The sequence below is a fragment of the Grammomys surdaster genome, unplaced genomic scaffold (genome assembly GCF_004785775.1).
Source record: "Grammomys surdaster isolate TR1022 unplaced genomic scaffold, NIH_TR_1.0 239, whole genome shotgun sequence".
Classification (NCBI taxonomy): Eukaryota; Metazoa; Chordata; class Mammalia; order Rodentia; family Muridae; genus Grammomys; species Grammomys surdaster.
The window spans coordinates 6140137-6158765 of NW_021604684.1; the positions used below are offsets into that span (position 1 = coordinate 6140137).

The 18629-nt window shown below is 45.6% G+C and overlaps 1 protein-coding gene across 5 annotated transcripts in view; it reads right to left on the reverse strand.

The window, feature by feature from the left end:
- The window catches only part of Nedd4l (NEDD4 like E3 ubiquitin protein ligase), a 215750-nt gene that overhangs the window by 63219 nt on the left and 133902 nt on the right, over positions 1-18629 (reverse strand). For all 5 annotated transcript variants that reach the window (XM_028774297.1, XM_028774298.1, XM_028774295.1 and 2 more), the window contains exon 5: positions 9366-9416. The gene's annotated coding sequence lies outside the window, so the exon portion shown is untranslated. The remainder of the gene's footprint in view (positions 1-9365; positions 9417-18629) is intronic.

Genomic DNA, 18629 nt, shown 5'->3' on the forward strand with positions numbered 1-18629 from the left:
CTTCACCTTCTGAGCCATCAGCAAACTTTGCCCTGCTCCTACTCAAATGATATGAAAATTTCTTCCTCTGCCCATCTGATTAGGGCCTCACATGATCTCCCTGACAATGGTTCGTGCTCAAAGCTATCTCATGAACAGATCATTTCTAACCCTGACATGGAGCCCATGCACTGACAGATCCTCCTGCCTGACAGTCAGAGAGCCCATCTTAGACTCACCCATACGACCTTGTGTTCTATTTATCCCTCTGCTAATCTGTTCCTTACCGCTGGCTGACTTATCGGTTTACCATCCTTACTTCTAGGAAGTGAGCCTATGAGATCAGAATTTGAACTTTTCTCATCACCGATAGCTGGAGACAAGAAAGTAGGTACGTGCCCAAATAGCTGATTAATCCATTTGATCTATAAAAACTGAACCCTAAAAACTAACTTTAACTTAAAAAACTCAATTATTGTATTCTCTTAGATTATCCTCAGGAAGGCAATAAGTCAAACTTATTGACATTTGGGGATTATTATTTTCTATATAAAAACTTCCAATACACATCACTTACGATGTAAAACTTGGTAATCAGGAATGTAGGGGCCAGTGACAGGGTTTAGCCAGTAAAGGTGCTTGCTGTCAAGCCTGATGAAGAACTGAGTTAAATCACTAGATGGAAATGAAGAACCAACTCTCAAAACTTGCTCTTCTACTTCTGTGTGCACATGACCATGTACACATACACAAGTAAGTATACATTTTTAAAAAAACTATTGAGAAAGAATACTAATGCTGACAATTCTTTTCTTCATTCATTTGACAAACAAGTAATTTTAGTCAACATCAAGGAAAAGACACGTGGCATCGGAGTGCTGGCCTGAGAGTTGTAGCTATATGGGAGGGGCTGCCACAGCAACTAGATTCAGATGGAAAACAAATTCAGTGGTATAGGGAAAAGACTAATAGCCTGCAGGGCTGCCTACCAAGGCAGTAGTGAGGAACTGAGAAGCACCAGAGGCCTCCGGATACTCTTCTGTTGACATATCAAGCAAGAGAAGACATAGAGCAAGAAGCAGACTATGTCCAAGACTATACTCCAAGACTATGTCCTGTCTTTACTACGTTACAGGGCTGGGTGGTCCTTACTTGTGGGCTCTGGTGTCCTTGTTTATAGACTGGGACAATAGTGAAGTCTTCCTGTATATTGAGGATTAAGCTAGCCAGCTGAGAAGGAGCTTTACACACAGCCCTTGTAAGGTGCCAGGCACCATCCTGGCCCCTGTCGTCATGGATCCGTTCCACCTTTCACTTCACGGGGTGCTGCCAACTCAGCGCCACACAATGAGGGGCAGGTGCAAAATATGCTTCAAGGAAAATCCTCTAACCCAGCATTTCTTAACCTGTGGGTCATTTGACATCCCCCACCCCCATCCCCTTTCAGAGGCATCACCGAAGACCATCAGAAAATACAGATATTTAAATACTTAAATAACAGTTCATAATAGTAGCAAACTTACAGTTATGAAGTGGCAACAAAAATAATTTTACGGTTGAGGGGTCACCACCAGTAGCATGAAGAACTATATTAAAGGGTCACAGCATTGGGAAGGTTGAGAATTGTTGCTGGAACACTAACTGTTCATCTTAAAGACAGTGCTCCCCAGAGAAGGCAGTGGTGAATCCCAGATCGGAGAACACACTCACATTCGATTAGACTTTCCTTCCTTCCAAGGATATTGTTGGTTCCCCCTCCCTAACATCTTACAGTGAGTGCATACTGTTTTTTTTAGCTTCCTCAAAAAGTCAACCACAGCAGAGAAAGATGCAGCAAGCTGACCTGAGGTACGCTGCACTATGGGACCTGGGTTAGGGTGGGGCAATTTTTGGACAGTGCTGTCATCTTAAAGGGAGTGGCTGTTTTTGTAGAATCCTTGCCTCTATGATAAATCACCTTGAAGGCAAATGTAGGAGAAAGTTGCTAGAGGCCCAGATTTAAAACCTGGTAAAACCCACACCAGCCACTCCCCAGCCTCAGGCTCCTCCTGCCTCTGTTGACCACAGTGTAGGCACACCACAGTACCAGAGAACTAGTAGCAGGCCCACTTGCTAGATGAATCACCCTCTTCTCTGTTCCCAGGTTTCCTCACCTAGAAAATGCCCTCAGGAAGAGATGGTTTTGAACTGTGCACACCCGAGAAAGCATTATTACCCTGCCAGTACCTACGAACGTAAAAAGGTCTACCACCTAGACTACCTTAGAGTCGACCTCGCCAGCCTGGGCATACTACACTCTAGGAAAGCAGTCAGCCCATGCTGCACAGATACAACCTTGGCTGAGATGGAGAAATTTACATTTCTGCAACAGCTTCTCTCTACCCAGTGCAATGACTGCCCAAGGATGCAGAGAATCCGGAACTGGCAGCGGTAGGGAACATTCGGAGGTGTGCGGGCAATGGGGAGGCATAGAAGAGAAGAGGCGGGAGAAGGTTCCAGGGTGCAATAGGAGGAACACCTGTCAGACCTTCACCCTGTTATCAGGAATGCCTTCGAGTTATTTTTACCCCTAATCAGAAGGTGCAAGATACACTACGCCCAGTTTCAATGATAGACTGCAAGGAGCAAACAAGCCTGAAAAGAGACATTTAAAACAACCAGCCATCATATGTAGTCACAGCCCAGGCTGTTCCTGTGGCCCTGTGAAGACAGTAGGGCAGCGCCGGTGAGCAGCTGGCAGGCGAAAGGACTGTCCTCATTTACAGCCTCTCATCTCTGCAGGCTTTGGTTCTGCTGCCAGCCTGCATCTCCTAGGTAACAAGTGTGTCTGTCACCAAGGCCACAGAGCCTCTGCTCAGGGAACACTGGAATTGCTCTGATGCTCTGGTGTAGAGCTAGGTGGCAACCTGGCCTCGTCTCTGAGGGCACTCTTCTCCTGTAGGAAAGCAGGGGCCCAGAAAGGACCCCTCGAGAACTCACCCATCTTCAGATGGAAGGGACCACATCTGACAGGCAGATTCCCATCTCTTAAAGCCTGTCCTGTGGTAATGTCTTAGAGCACTGACTGTTTCCTTAGCTCTCTGTCCTACACGAACGTTCACTCACCACATTTGCTCTGCCTCAGTCCTTTCCTCAAAGTGCAATAAAGTAGAAAATAAATCCTGAAGATAAACAGTCAGGAATTAGAGAGAAGGAAGTGGATGTCCCAGCTGCCCCACAACTCGAACCTTAGTTCATGTCCACTCCCTGTCCCCGCACAACTAAAACCTGGGAAGTGCGACTACTGCCAGGATCGAAAGTGAATCCGGATTCTAAAATTACTTTGTTTCATCTTGAAGCCCTTGAGTCCAAAGCCCGGAGGAATCCATGATCAAAGGAGGTGATTCTGGTTGCTACTGTCACTGCCACCCTCGCCTGCTCTGGGAGAGCAGGCAGTGACCACCCACCATGCAAAGCAGCTTTGTCTCCATCTTCCCTGCCCACCTCTTGGCTCCCAGCGTGCACTCACTTTCCTCCTGGCAGGCTGCCAATTTGGACTCGCGCATAACAACCACCTGGCCCATTACACTGCTTAATTAATCCTTGTGCCCAGCTATTCACAATGGTCTGCAACAGAGACATGGGTTCCAGGAAGCTGAAGTTTGTACCTCTGGGCTTATACACCAGCAGGGGATATACACTTGTCCTCTAAATTTCCCTGTTGGCAGGGGGTTGGGAGTGGGCGTGGGGGGGGGGCTTCTCTGGGTTAGAGAACTTATGTGGCAAATGGACACAGAAACTGCTCAGGAAAGCAAGCCTGAGACTCTGAAGGCAAAGTTTGATACTGTAAATGTCAGTGCCGGCTAGGCTAGTAACAGCTGTCAGCGAGGCAAGGGGCTTCAGCTGGTAGGTCTACAGTATCTCTCTCAAAACCACACACATTAAGTACACAAAATGGGACCTTCAAGTTATTTAAAGCAAGTTCATAGCCATCTATACCAAGGTTACTTCTCCTGTCCCCTTGTCATCAAATCCCTGATTTCCAAAGAGCTTTCTGTTACACTGGACATCAGAGAGGCGCCTGAGACAATGCTTCCTTAAAGAATAAAGTTGTACTACCCTAATTTACAAGACATCAGCTCATGATTAGTTTGAAATACAGTACTAAGGAATATACTTATTCAGTATGAAATCACTTTTATTGCTTCTGATTAATTTGGTTTGAAGTCTAGTGAATCAAACCTCAGACAAACACTGCATATTTTCTCTCATTGTGGTGTCTAGGAGGAAAAAAATGGGCCAACACACGGGAGGAAAAAGGAGACAGCAGTGGAGTATAAGGAGGGACTAAACCACTCCAAGTCCATCACATCATATGTCCTTATAGGGCGTGCAGGATGGCTCAGTGGTCGGAGGCACATGCTGCCAAGCCGGATCGCCTGAGCTCAGTCCTCATGACCAACATGTAGAGAGAGGGACTGGGTTATTCTCTGACCTCCATTTAAGTGCCATGGTAGAAAAGCATGTAGCACCAAGCACAATGTAAAATAAAGGGAGCATAATAATAATCAGGTAATTAAGAAGTCCGTCAATTTGGAGTTGGAAAAAAAAATCACCCAATTTTTTTTTTTTATTTCTATGGTCTTCACTTGGAAGGCTTTTATAATTATCTAAATTAACTACCTTGGTATAATTATATGGAGAATTACAGAGAAATGATGTGAAGTGAGAGGGGAAGAAAGAAACTGACAAGGTTTTCTGACGGTTTTAGAATCCCCAACCTACGGATGCTCCGGTAGCAGAAGTATGATCTAGGGAAAAAGGGAATGAGAACCATGTTTGACCCAAAGTAGGGAATTCTGGGTCTAATTTTCCAAAGTGTCATCTGGTATTAATAGCCACTTGCCAAAGTGGCTTACGTTTAAACCTTAATGAAAATAACAGATACTTGTAAGTGGGATCTGCCAGCACACCAGCTGTACTTCACACACTCATATGTGGCTGCCGGAACACCAGCACTGAGCTCCACGAGAGAGAACTTGCTTCGTTGATACATCTACGAAGATCAGAATCCCACCTACCAGTAAGTGTTTGTTCAAGGAATGAATTCTCCAACTGCTAATGGGGTCAGACTGTCAATTAACAACCATATACTCAGTCGGGTCCCTTAGCCCTTAAAAAGACTAGGAAGGGTGGCTGTCAAGGCCACTGTCCCCCACCTTCCTGCTATCCATGGATCTTCTCCATTATGTAAAGATGTTTCTAAATCTTTAGGTGTGTGTATACATGTGCACATGGGTGAGCACAGAGGCCAGAAGAAGGGCTCACAGTCTTTCAAGCCAACATTGTAGGCTGTTGTGAGGCACGTGATGTAGCTGCTGGGAGCCTAAGTTCCAGTCGTTCGTTCATAAGAACAGTAATCACTCTTAACCACTGAGCCATCTCTTAACCCCAACCTTCTTTATTAGTAATAATTAATAGGTCGACTGAAAGAGTTTTCATCTTCTTAGTTTCTCTTAACTGAAACGGGATACTTCTGACAAATGTCGGATCTGTGGGCCACATATAGTTTAACTATAACTGAAGGGACTTCGGCCAGCTTAAGCGTGGCGAGCATGGCTCTGGCAGGCCCAGCTCTCCCCAGATCCCCCTGACTTGCTAAAACTGTGATTACATTCCTAAAGCTAACTACCAAGGTCTGTCCCCTTATTTGTCCACTTCCTCCTCCTGAGGCTGACTACCAAGGCCCAGCTATCAAAGTAATGAAATCCAATAATCAAAAGCCCCCTTTGGCTACCCTAATTAACATGGCCAGTTAACATTAAACGCCTCATCCTAACATGGGCTACCCTTGTACCTTTATAAACCGCCATTTTCGTATGTGTCGTGTCTGTCTCTTCCCTATCCAGAGGCAGTCCTTTGTCTTGTTCCCCTCAGTGCAAATACCCTTCCCCATTTCCCTTGCTCACTTTCTCCCCTCCCCCTTTCTCCCTCTTCCTGTATCTCCTGTCTTTATCCCTTATGCCTTCCCTCTGTCCCTCTGAGGCAAATAAATCTCCTTTGCGCTGAGAACATTGTCATGGGGGTCCTGAGCTGATACTTTTTCAATAACAATGGCTATGTAGCTGCCACGATGAAACTCCACAAAAGAGACTGAACATGAATAACACATTCTAACTGTGCATTAGCAATTTTATGGGAATGAACATCTGTGCAATTTTTCCACAAGTGTCTTACACATACAGCCAAATACACATGTAAGTCCAGGGTCTCAAGGCCAAGTACATGGAGAATAACCCACTTGACTTCTACTACCGCATGGAGCACAGGGTTTGTACCTTCACTCCCCCCTCTAGTTTCTACTGCAGTTCATATCCTTGAAGGTAGCTCACATGGGTCACCAGAGTCCATTGGAAAATACAGATATTTACATTATAACTCATGACAGTAGCAAAATTACAGTTATTAAGTGGTAAGGGAAATACTTTTATGGGTGGGGGCCGCCCAGCACTGTATTAAAGGGTCGCAGTGTCAGGAAGTTGAGAACCACTGTTATATTGGGCTTATGGTGCTGTGAAACAGGCTTCTTTCTGGCCATTTCCATAACTAGAAGACTGTTCTGTTTATTCTGTGGAACCTTAAAACTAAAAAAAAAAAATTCTTAGCATATATTAATTATATGAAATAATGACTTTCACTGTGCCCTTTTCATATATTCATATAATATATTTTGATCACATAATGATCTTCTTAATGAGCTGGTTTCTATTCTTATGTTGGGCCTTGACAGCACTGACTTCTTTGAAAACTTACCCTGGTTACCACTCAAAATCCCAAAGCCCAATTATTCCCTGTACTGAATTGTCTCTAAAGAACACACCTCTACTCACTGAAGCATGATGCCTTTTAAACCAGCCACCCCTAAGTCACACAAGAAGAGGGCATCCTGGAGAAAGGCGGTGGAACTTTTACTTACGGCTCTTTTTGTTTTTTCCTTTGAGATGCACGTGTCAGAGTCCTGCCTGGCCTCAAATGTAAAGAAATGACCTGTCTCTGCTTCTCAAGTGCTAGAATTAAAAGCTGTGCCTCCACTCTCGGCCTTTCTTTTTATCATTTAAGGATATAAAACAAACTAACAAACAAAACTAACTGAAAAATAAAGACCACAAACTTAGGTGTCTCTGTGTCTGTGGTTGTGTCTATGTACATGTCTGTGCATTTGCCTGTGTCTGTCTGTGCATGTACATGTGTCTGTGTCTCTGTACATGTGTCTGTGTCGCTGTGCATGTGTATCTATCTGTGCATGTGTTTGCATCTGCACAAGTGTCTGTGCTATGTGTGCAAGTGCCTGCAGAGCCCAGAAGATGTCAGGACCCCAGGAGCTGGACTTACAGGTGGCAGTGAGCCACTGGACATGAGTAATGAGTTCTGAACTCAGGTTGTCTGGAAGAACGCAGCAAATGCTCTAAGCCATTTCTCTAGCTCCTCACTTATGACTCCAGAGACTATGAGCCGATACTTTCCTTTGACAAATGCATGGTTCTTACATTAGGGAACAGAGTGACTGGGGACAGCCACATGAAAATCGGCCAACTGTCTCAAAGCATGATTTTCTAGTTTTTAACCTGAAGAACATGACAGGGAAACCCACCAAGTCAGGAATGCCCGAAGCCTTTTGAACTGGCTAGTTTTATGTCAACTTAACACAGGCTAGAGTTATCAGAGAGGAGGGAGCCTCAATTGAGAAAATGCCTCCATGAGATCAAGCTGTAGGCAAGCCTCTAGGGCCATTTTCTTAGTTAGCAATTGATGGGGGGAGGGCCTAGTCCACTATGGGTGGTAGTCCTGGGTTCTATAAGAAAGCAGGCTGAGCAAGCCAGGAGGAGCTGCCAGTAAGCAGCACCCCTTTGTAGTTCTAGGTTCCCACCTTGCTTGAGTTCCTGTCCTGAGTTCCTTTGATGACCATCTGTGCTGTAGAGGCATAAACCAAATAAACCCTTTCCTCCCCAGGTTGCTTTGGTCACGGTGTTTCATCACTGCAATAGTAACCTTGACTAAGACAGTTTTCTGTGCAGTTTCTGAGACACTCAGGGCCTCTCAGGAAGACCTGAAAAGAATCACCAGGTTTGGGGCTGGAGGGACAGACAGCTCAAAGGTTCAGGGTGCTTCCTGCTCTAACAGAGGGCTAAAGTCTGTATCTCAGCACCCAAATGAGGTGGCTCACAGGGGCTCCAAGGGAGCTGGACACCATGTTCTAGCATCTGTGGGTATGCACTCATGCCTGTCTCGCATATTAAACAAATCTTAAAAAACAAACAAACAAACAAACAAAAACAAAAAAACAAAAAACCTCCCAGGTTTCAGATATGGTTCTTATAGAAGCACTATGCAGTACATCCCCAGGGTACCTGAGGTCCATTCAGCTTTGTACTTAGAAACACACATATTCTAATGTGCTTCTTGAAGACTCTCTTCCTTAGCTGATGTCCCAAGAGAGTGACATCATGGCTTGTCTCTTCATTCCCTCCCTGGTAGGAGTCTTTCCTAACACTCTCCATCGGAAACAACCCCGACAGCAGGTTTGTACTGGATCCTCCCAGTCACTTTAGTTTATAGACTATTTATGCTACGTGCTTGCACTAGGATTGAAACACACGATGCCCTTGTAAGGCAGAAGTATTTGATTCTCCTCTCATAGCTGTTACTTATGACACTTTGAGCTGCTTGGGGGGAAGGTGGCTGGGAGGGGGGCAGAACAGTCTTAGGAATGGCAGCTGGTATATAAGCCGCCATCCATTTACACTGACGCAGGGTACAGGTGACTCCCCCAAACTGCAGTTGCAGTCTACAGCCCCCACTGTTTTCTCACCGAGCAGGGAGGAGGAAGGGAGACAGAGCCACAGAGGCTAACCTGGAACATTCTAAGGTGAGAGTAGCATTGTCAGTGAACAGGTACACTCACAACCAACAGAATCTTCTTTTCCACCTCCAAGCAGATGAAAAGCCATAAACAAAGAAGGGAAACAGCAGCCTGTGCAGAGGTAACTATTTTAACCAAAGGGAAGTGATCACCAAGCTCATGGAAACAAAAACCAAGACGAACCTGGACAGGAGAAGATAGCTATGCCATAAGGGGCAATGGCTAAAGGTGGAGGAGTGAAGTGAGAGAGGTGAGCCAGAGAAACTGACAAGAGCAGTCATGTGACTCACATGGGGACTTTCACAGCTAAGTTGACCTCTATCTGACCCCTCCATCGGGCCACCTTCTCACAAGAGCCATGGCGAGAGCACACCACACTCCCCATCTCAGTCCCTCTGTCATGTCTGTCATACTCTACAGACACATGCTGGAAATCCCTGAAACCCCCAACGCCAGCATGCAGTCTAGAGTCTGGAACTGTCCTTACCGGAAGGTGACTAAGAGGCACGTCCACCTGGCCCAGGAAGTCGTCTCGTGTCTGTGAGGAAGAAAGCAAAGTGTTAATGTTGCCATCTGTACCCTGAGTGCCAGAAGCTCTGTAAAACTGTCCTACTGCACAGAGAAAAGAGTAGTCCAGAACCTGGTATGGGTTCAACGAAAGGGGGCGGGATGAAGGCAGATGGCCAAGATGAGGCCCCAAGCTGTCATCAGCAGACCTGGAAGTGCAGCTCCAACATCTGGCCTTTAAATAACTGACACTCTGTGCCTATCCCCCAAAAGAAGGGCACAGAATCCTCTTGTAGGGCTGGGAGCATGTGGCCAGTCAGGGAAGAGGAATGTATAAGGCCATTTAGGGTTTGGGGGCAGAGTTGGACGCGGCTTAAAAAGAAGGCAGGACAGAAATGTTTGGAACATTTCAACACATACTTATCCTGCCATAAATTCAAGAGCTTCCTGAGAGCGCAGAGTCTGAAGAAGCATGGCTTAGCTACTAATACATCTTGTAAACTGCGGGTCATAAAAAGGGGAAAAAATGTTATGGCTTTTTCCCCCCCCTATCCAGTCAGTATGCTCCTGGAGAATCCATGTCTGGGGAGGAAGTCTGTAACTTTGGATATGCTGTGCTCCTTGCTGTCTTGACCTACCACACGGCATCCTTCTTCATGTCTTAAATGGGACCAGTGTGGCGTTAGTTATGGGGCTCACTGGTCCGATCTCAACTTTGGGAGTCACCGTGGGAGTCAGAGTTCAGGGCCAGGCTCTAGACAAATGTGCCCAACAGTATGATCATACCCGTCCTGTGGTTATAGCACTTGTAGCTTGGCCTCTGGTGTCCAGAGGACCACAAATCAGTGGGCACAAATCAGATCAAAATAACTTCCTTCCCCCTAGAGCACGGCTGTTTGTATCTCAGGAAAACACATGAATGCTGGAAAATTCTTTGCATGGGATCAAACCCTTCCCACAGCTATCTGAAAAAACAAAAACAAACCAAAATAATCAAAACAAGGAGGCCCTAGAGACCCTTATCTGCACTGTGTTGGTTTACTAAGAAATATTCCAGTTTACAAATGCCACTTTATCTTCTCCCATTTAGTGGAACGACAGGTAAACACGAACAAGGTTTATGGAAATAATTTATTCCAAGTTTCGGTATTTCCTTATAGATAAGATTAAAAAGTGTCTCCTCCAAATGATGCATGAAAGATGACAGAAACTCAGCACTGGCCAGAAGTGTATGAAGAATGAGAGTCACCTCAGTGTCTGCAGATCCGTGTATGCACGTGTGCTCTGCAGTTGTGTACATGCACATGTGCAATATGGGAAGGAGAGGCCGGAGATGTCATTCCTCAGGCAGTCTGTCTGTCCTGTCCTTTGAGATAGTGTCTCTCATTGATGTGGAACTCACCATGCATGCTAGGCTGGCTGGCCAGAAAGTCCTAGAGATCCACCTGCCCCGACTTACCCAGTGCTGGGATTACAAGCCCATACCACCATGCCCAGATCTATTCAACTCAGGTCCTTAATCACACACGACAAACATGCTATTGACTGGGCCATCTCTCCAGTTACAAATGCTAAAAAAAGGACAGAAGTCAGGGAGGGATGACATGTGGAGGCTCCCACCTAGACAATGGCAGGGGGAGCCTGTGGCCATCACAATATCCTTGGGCTGTCACCGCCACAGAGTGACATCTTAAAGCCATGTTATAAAAATGTTAGTCATTTTTGAGAAATCTGCAACACAGAACCATTTCCATCAAACCTGCTGACTACAATAAGCTACAAAAACCAAACTGCAACTCACAGCAAGCCTGGCATTTCTTGCGACTAACTGTAGGCCGTAACGGTGTCCATTTCAACCAATATTTTCTCTTTTTTTCTTTTTTTTAATCCAGGGTGAAGACATGCAGGTTAGTAACAAAATTACTTATGCTCTCTTCGACAGTGAAACTGCTCACTGGAGCCTCTAAAACAGGCATGTAAGGTAAAGCAAAGCTTCAATGATATCACTGGAAACGTGAATAAATATACAGACCTTAGCGCTCACTCATTAAACACAAACTCAATTCAGGATCACCTTTCCTCCATCATTCATTCACTCACTCATTCTGCTTATTCCCTGCCTCTTTTCCTTTTTTGAGCCAGGATCTTATTTATATACCCTAGGCTAGCCTCCAACCTGAGATCCTCCTGCCCCGTCTCCCACACACTGGGATCACACACAGGTGTGCACCACTTTGCCCCTTTATAGTATGCATACTGTGAGCCTTTAAAACAAGCATGCACTGTATTTATGTTACGTTATGTACATATACAGAGATGTTGTCATGTGTTTTGGATGCCATCGGCGTCAGACCAGGATTATAACCACAGCTCCAGCAAAATCCTACTGAAGACCCCAGTGTCCTGCGCACACTGGTTAGAGAAGGCAGCACTGAAGTGAACAACAGGCTTACCTGTCTTCAAAATACGTGAGACTCAATTTCTCAAGGAACAAGCCCACTCAAAAGTCTATGCCATCTCCTGGTTTATGGGTCAGAGCACCACTTGAAGGGTGGGATCCAAATTCACTAGGCACCCACCACAACTCCACTGAAAAAGACCTGTTCTTCTCCAGACAGAGGCTGTGTGAACCTGATTCACAGAAGCTGAGGGGCAGGGCAGGGGACTACCGGGGAATAAGAGTAATTGCGACCCAGGGAGGTTGGGTTCTCAGGGACCACACTGAGACATGTCACAAGGACCAGCAATTATTAGAAATAACCCTATACACCCTCGTAGCTACATATGCAGGTAGTGATTAATAAGATTTAAAATTTTCCCTTCTGGTGCTGGGAATCAAATCCAAGACCTCATGCATGCAATGTAAGCCTCTAACTCTGAGCTACATTGCAGCCCTCATTGGAAAATGGTAGTGGAAAGTATCAGTGTGCCTTGAATGAAATACAAGTAATGTTTTGAAGAATCCTTTTCAGTTCCATGTGAAAGTGACCACTTGGACTGAGCTGTGATTAAGATGAGCTTACAGGAGCTGAAGAGATGGTTCAGCCGGTAAAGTGCTCGCTATTTCAAGCATGGGGATTTGAGCTTGGATCTCCAGAACCTATTTAGGAAGCTGGCATGGGAGGTCACCCCCCCACCTCCATCTGTAAGATGAGAATAGGGAGACAGAGACATGGTCAATATCGACCTCTGGCCTCCACAGGCTTAGGACACACACACACCCCAAAAATTAGCGTCAACAAAAAATTGTTTCCTTTTATGTGATATAAAATGCTACTCTACTGAGAACTGCCCGATGCTATTGCCTGAAGCTTTACCCTGGACATCTTGAAGTAGTCACTTTTAAGATTAGAATTTCTCACAATAAATCCAAGTATACAGGATTTACAATGTAAGCTAGAGATTCAGAAGAATTTACTCATCAAGACAGATCATAGCTGCACTTTTGTATATAACACACTGAGACAAACATCACAACCCCCTCACAGGAAGGGTGGCCGGTTGCACGTGTTACATCTACACGCAAGACATCAAAAAGGGTCAGCAAGTCGTGGGGGGCAATGATCCTACACAGAAACAATGCTATGTATCTAGTTAGAGTTTTTTAATCCACAGGTTAAAAAATAATCTCCCCTCACACACCCAGCAATCCACGCCAGCCTCTAAGCCTGCTGCACCATAGCAATAGAGTGGGGAGCTGTTTTATGTTGGAGCCCTTTGGAAGCATGCATACTGCTATCTAAAGAATAGATAGCTTAAGTAACATTCACAGAAACTTTTGGATCCAGTGTCACAAACACAGCAAGTCCTCCACAGCTCAGTATCTGGAGAGCCACCTCAAGGTGAGATGGTGCATTCCTTCTTCAGACCCTGCTTCATTCCTCGGGAAGGCATGACGCCGGCTTTGTCATCGCTGACAAGAGAGAGACGTGTGTTTTCCTTCCACTTGTCAGGCGCCTCAGCCCGTACCACATGGACAGGGGAGTGCTGTGTCTCAGAGGCCACCAACAGTTATTGGTCTCTACCCATTAGCCTGTGTAGCACAGGCCCCACACATTACTTTGTCTACATATGGAAAGGCCCTGCTGCACAGCTGCCCACAGCATGCACTGCTACAAACTCCTGCTGCATAGTTGCCCACAGCACACACTGCTACAAGCTCCTATGCCTCCACCTACCCCATGAGCCCCTGTTAAATCTGTTTACATCCTCGGTGCCCAAGCTTCTCCTGTACCTCCACCACGGCCTACGCCGCATGAGCCCCGCTGTACCTGCATTCCATGAACCTGTTACGGGCCTCCACAGTAGCCTACACTGCACAAGTCCTATCATATTGCCGCCAAGAAGGCACTATAGAAGCCCCTTGCACTTCAAACCCTACTGCCCCTCCACTTAGAGCTCCTCTACACAAGGCTGCCTTCACCTCTGCCCATACCTCACACTGCATGAGCCCCACTGTACCCCCAGCCACCTGACACTACACTAACCTCCACTGCACCTCCACTAAGGCCTGTATGATTGCTCTTATTTCTCCCCACACTTCTTGTTACAAGGCACCCCTCATCTCTGCCCATATCCCATAAACCCACATTTCAGCACCTGGGGCCTCTGGCTTTAAGGTGAAATGCTTTAAAATGTTAACTTAATAGAGTAATGGTCATATGGCAATCCACTAAAATGAAAGAAAAAGGGCCACAGTGAAATTCCTGAATCCCGTGTGCTCTTAATCAAATTCACACACACACTGGGGGCTGGGAGCACACATTGTGCATAGACATGTATATACACATACTAGGGTGTGGAACACACCGTGCACAGACATGTACATACACACACACACACACACACACACACACACACACACACACACACACACTTAAATGGCTCTTACACTGCTAGCTCCTGTGCCACTCAGCTTTGGATGGTAGGGTTGAAATCTGTCACCCACTGAAACAGAGTAAGGTGTGTTCTGGAGACAGTGGTTCTTATTTGTGACAACAAACCAGGCCTCCATGTCAACACAGTCTCACAGCAAACTCCCAGGACCTGAACTGGCTCTAGTGAAAGCAATTTGGGAGGTGACATGGCTGTCCTACACCAGCTCTCTCGCCATCAGGAAGAACATCTATTTTAAGGAATGCTTTTCTTGAAAACACAAACAGAAGGCATAGAGAGGTAGATGGAGCGAGGAACAACTGTGCCGGCAGACGAGCAGCCCTGACGTTGCCGTCTGGATATGGTCCAGGGACATAACTAGGCCAGTATGCGCTGGGCCTTCATGGGCTCAACTGAGGTCCCAACTCCTCTGAGTTCTCAGCTATGAGACCAGGGAGAGGATAGTCCTAACGCCCTCTGCGCTCGTGTGTTGAGAGGTGACTAGAGAGCATCCTCAAACATTGAGTGCATTCCAGATGTAGGGTGACAAGAACAGTCCTTAAATATAAGCCATTGGTAATCAGATTTTAGTATACATCCAACTGGAGGGGTTTGAATGTTGGGTGGACTCTGGGGACCAAACCCCTTATGGAACAGTTCTTCTAAGCTCAAAACACCTCCTCATCACTTCAAGTTGGACAACCCACGTGTCCAGTGCTGTTCTGTGTAACAGACCCATACAACCTGCAGCTTCTTTGAGCAGTCCTCAACCTTCCTAACGCTGTGACCCTTTAATACAGTTCCTCATGCGGTGGTGACCCCCAACCATAACATTATTTTCCTTGCTACTTCATAACTGTAAATTTTGCTACTTTTAGGAATCATAATGTAAATCCTTTTCTGATGGTCTTCAGTGACCCCTGTCAAAGGTCGGTCAACCTCAAAGTGGTCATGACCCATAACAACGACTGCTGTGACAGTTCTGAGATAGGCTGCATGGCCTCTTGTGGAATCCTGAGAATACTTTGTTGTGTCATAGTCAAAGGCAGGAATCACTGTAGAGGAGACATGGCTTTGAGCATTTGCTGGACTCATGTCCATGAACTAGTGCTGCGCAGAGCGGGAGGGGTTTTCCAACATCACTTAACAACACACTCCCCTCTCCCAAGACATTCCTGTAAGACACCCAGACAATTTCTCACTAAGACTCTCCTCTATGGGGATTCTAGGTTGTATCAAGCTGACCGTCAGAAGTATTTGGTATCGCCTCAGAGGCTTCATGTGGCTTCCTTATGTGAGACAGGACAGCGAGGGCATTAACCAGAAGATGCTGACCAAGGACAGCATACTGGGAAGGTGGGCTGGTGTTGAAAGGAGCTGAGGAAAGTTTAAGTTTTCCAGGAATGGAAAGGTTGGTATGCACCCCCTGTCCCGGGCTGCAGAGTGGTTGAGGCAGTTGATTAAAGCTGGAGCCTGGGGCCCACTCATGAGTAATCCTCTAAGACCGACATTCCCAACCTCAGTCTGGCATACACAATACGGAAGACAAGAGGTAGAAGTCCATACCATAGGAAAGTGTGGCAGCATCTCTTCCCCATTGCCCAGATAGCTATCCAGGAAACCAAGACTCCACAGTCCTTACAACCCTGTCCCTGTCTGTGAAAACAAGTCTTTTATCAGGCAAGGCCAAGGAACACTAACCTTAATCTATCAATAACTGTTTATATCTATAATCTATTACCATGCATCTTTTCAGAGGGAGGAGGACCCTGTCCCCTTCTATATTCTGGAAAATGTCTGGCTTCACAGTTAACTGGGGCATCTGGGGCATCTGCTTCACAACTATCTAGTGGCACGTGACTCCTGGTGGGGGACCACTTTCTATAAAGCTGTTTTTCCTTGTGGAACAGAGTATAGAAAAGTATAGGCACCAGTGTCAGCCCCACGCGTACATCCGTCCCTCAGTACCTCTTTGTAAAGCACGATTAGATTGTTGACTGTCCTAACAAAACAAAACAAAACAAAACAAACAAAAACAAAACAACCTTCAAAGAACACAACCCGCAGAAAAGACGAAAATTCTCACAAGGGCTACCTGTTACAAAGCCACTCATCTGACCTTTACGGCTAAATGACAATGTATTCCTGGTTTTGTTCACAGTGACCGCCTAATTATGGACTTATTTGAGGTACTGTTTGTCTTCATTTTAGGATGATTTTCTCAGGGTACTGGTCTTACTTCTCTTGGGAAGTTTTAATTGGATATGTAAAGGGGGAAAGAAGAATTCTGGGTCTTGTCTCTTTACTTCAGTACCAAAGAATAGAATAACTGTGAGTAATTAATGTCAGACAATGACAGTAAACAATGTAGGGTCAGGAAGCAGTATGAATTATGGGGAAAATGAACAAGACTGTATGATGGGCTCAGTATCATTTACTATTTTGCTCCATTACCTTGCTTGATGCTAAAATTCCTTCCTCACAGGTCAAAGCATGAGATGCCAACGGTCTGTCTTGTTTTCTGGCTGGCCAAATAGTTTGGACATATGGAGAGCTGTGAACCACAAACTGTAGTGTGAGCGAGTGCAGGGTGTTCATTCATCCTTGGGTATTTCATGACTGAGGATGCTAAGTTAACATCACAGAGGTTTATGCAAGGACACCAATTCACTTTTCCTCAGGGCTCTATGAAACAAGCTTTGTAATATGAGCTTTGGCATCCTAGGTAGATCCTTCTAGGTCTCTTTTCTCCACTGGTCATGTTTTGGCTGCAATCACATCTCTGGCCAGTGGACTCCATCAGTCTGCAGGGGAGAGAGTCCAGCTGAGCTCCAGGGAGAGCCTCAAGACTCCAAGGAATGTAAGTTCCCATGTAGCTCACTCACAAGGGCCAGCACTGTCCGAAGAAGGGTAAGAAGCCTTCTGTGGGCTACAGAACGGGAGGGCAGCAGCTGGAACATTAACCCAGTTAGCTGGGCACTGACAGTCTTGAGGAAATACTATCGTCTTCAGGTAACTCCCCTCCTCAGGTAACCATAGCTGACCATGCTGCAGCACCTATTCCATAGCTTCTTGAAGGTACACGCCAGGGCTGTGAATTCCAAGCGAACACAACCCGAAGCGTATTAGCTACAAGCATATTCCTGGGTCTGTGCTCTCCTCACTTGCATGGTCACATATGTATGAGATGAGAAGGTAGGCATAAAAAAAGAGAATGAACTAAGTCATTTTAAATTGTTGTTCTTACCCCTCCCTTTGACATCAGACTTCTTTGAACCAGAACATGTATATCCCTGGGACATACACAAAATTCCCAGGGCACCAGGCTAAGGATAAAACCAAACCATCTAGGTTCTCCCATGGGTCAGGTTTCCTATCACCAGTGTGCTTGAGGACAGTGTCTGCTTTCTGGAGCCTAGATTCTCGGGCTTTCTGAAGAAGGATCCCTTCTCATCCCTGATTCCTACCATAGTCCACTCTGCCTACAAGCCAAAAATGAAGGGCCAACTGGGAGGGAAATGAAGCTGAGAAGCAAAGAAAACATACCTCAGACTACAGTTTTGCATCCACCTGACTTTTCTCTGTATTTGCTTTAAAAGATGAAGTTGGGAATCTTCTGCCAGAAAATGAGCCTGACATGGTCAATTAGTTTAACAATAAAGAATGGCTTTGCTAACTCAGTTTGTGGTAGATATTTTCCTCAAAATGAACAGTGTCTGCAATCATGGGACTAAACTACCTGGCATCCTGGGTACTTTCTGAAATAGGCTTGACATATTCAAGCATCAGTCATAAAGTCAGATAGCTTTTGCAGCTACCGGACTAAATTACTCAACTACTGATAAATTACAGATGTCGACTTAAAAATATGTAAGAAGTGAGCTTTCAAATTCTTTATGAGGTCCACTAAGCAGAAACACTGTTTAAAAAGCACAAAATCCATCATCAAGTCAGGCCATTAATGAGGTAATTAAAAAGTTTCCCTCAAAACTCAGTGAAGATTTAGAACTTCTTCTTCATAGGTCAGGAAAAAAAAACATAGAAAAGAGAGATTTCCCCTCTTCACACACAGTGTTAGCAAAAGGACTTTAGAGGAGAATTTTCAAGGCTTTGGGGAAAATTAGTTCATTTGGTATTTATCTTAGGAGGAAACCACTTCAACTAAGGACTTCCAAGATATAGAGACAGTTTGAGGATGTAGTAGATGTCACTTCAGGCACAGAGTAAAGACCACTTAGTGATCTCCATACCCTCCTGGGGCCCGTGGCCACCTTCCAGTCTTTCTAGAACAGTGTCATATCTGCAGGACACCAGGGGTTACACCACAGTCACTGTGATACTCTATGCCCATAGCACACGCCTCAGCTTA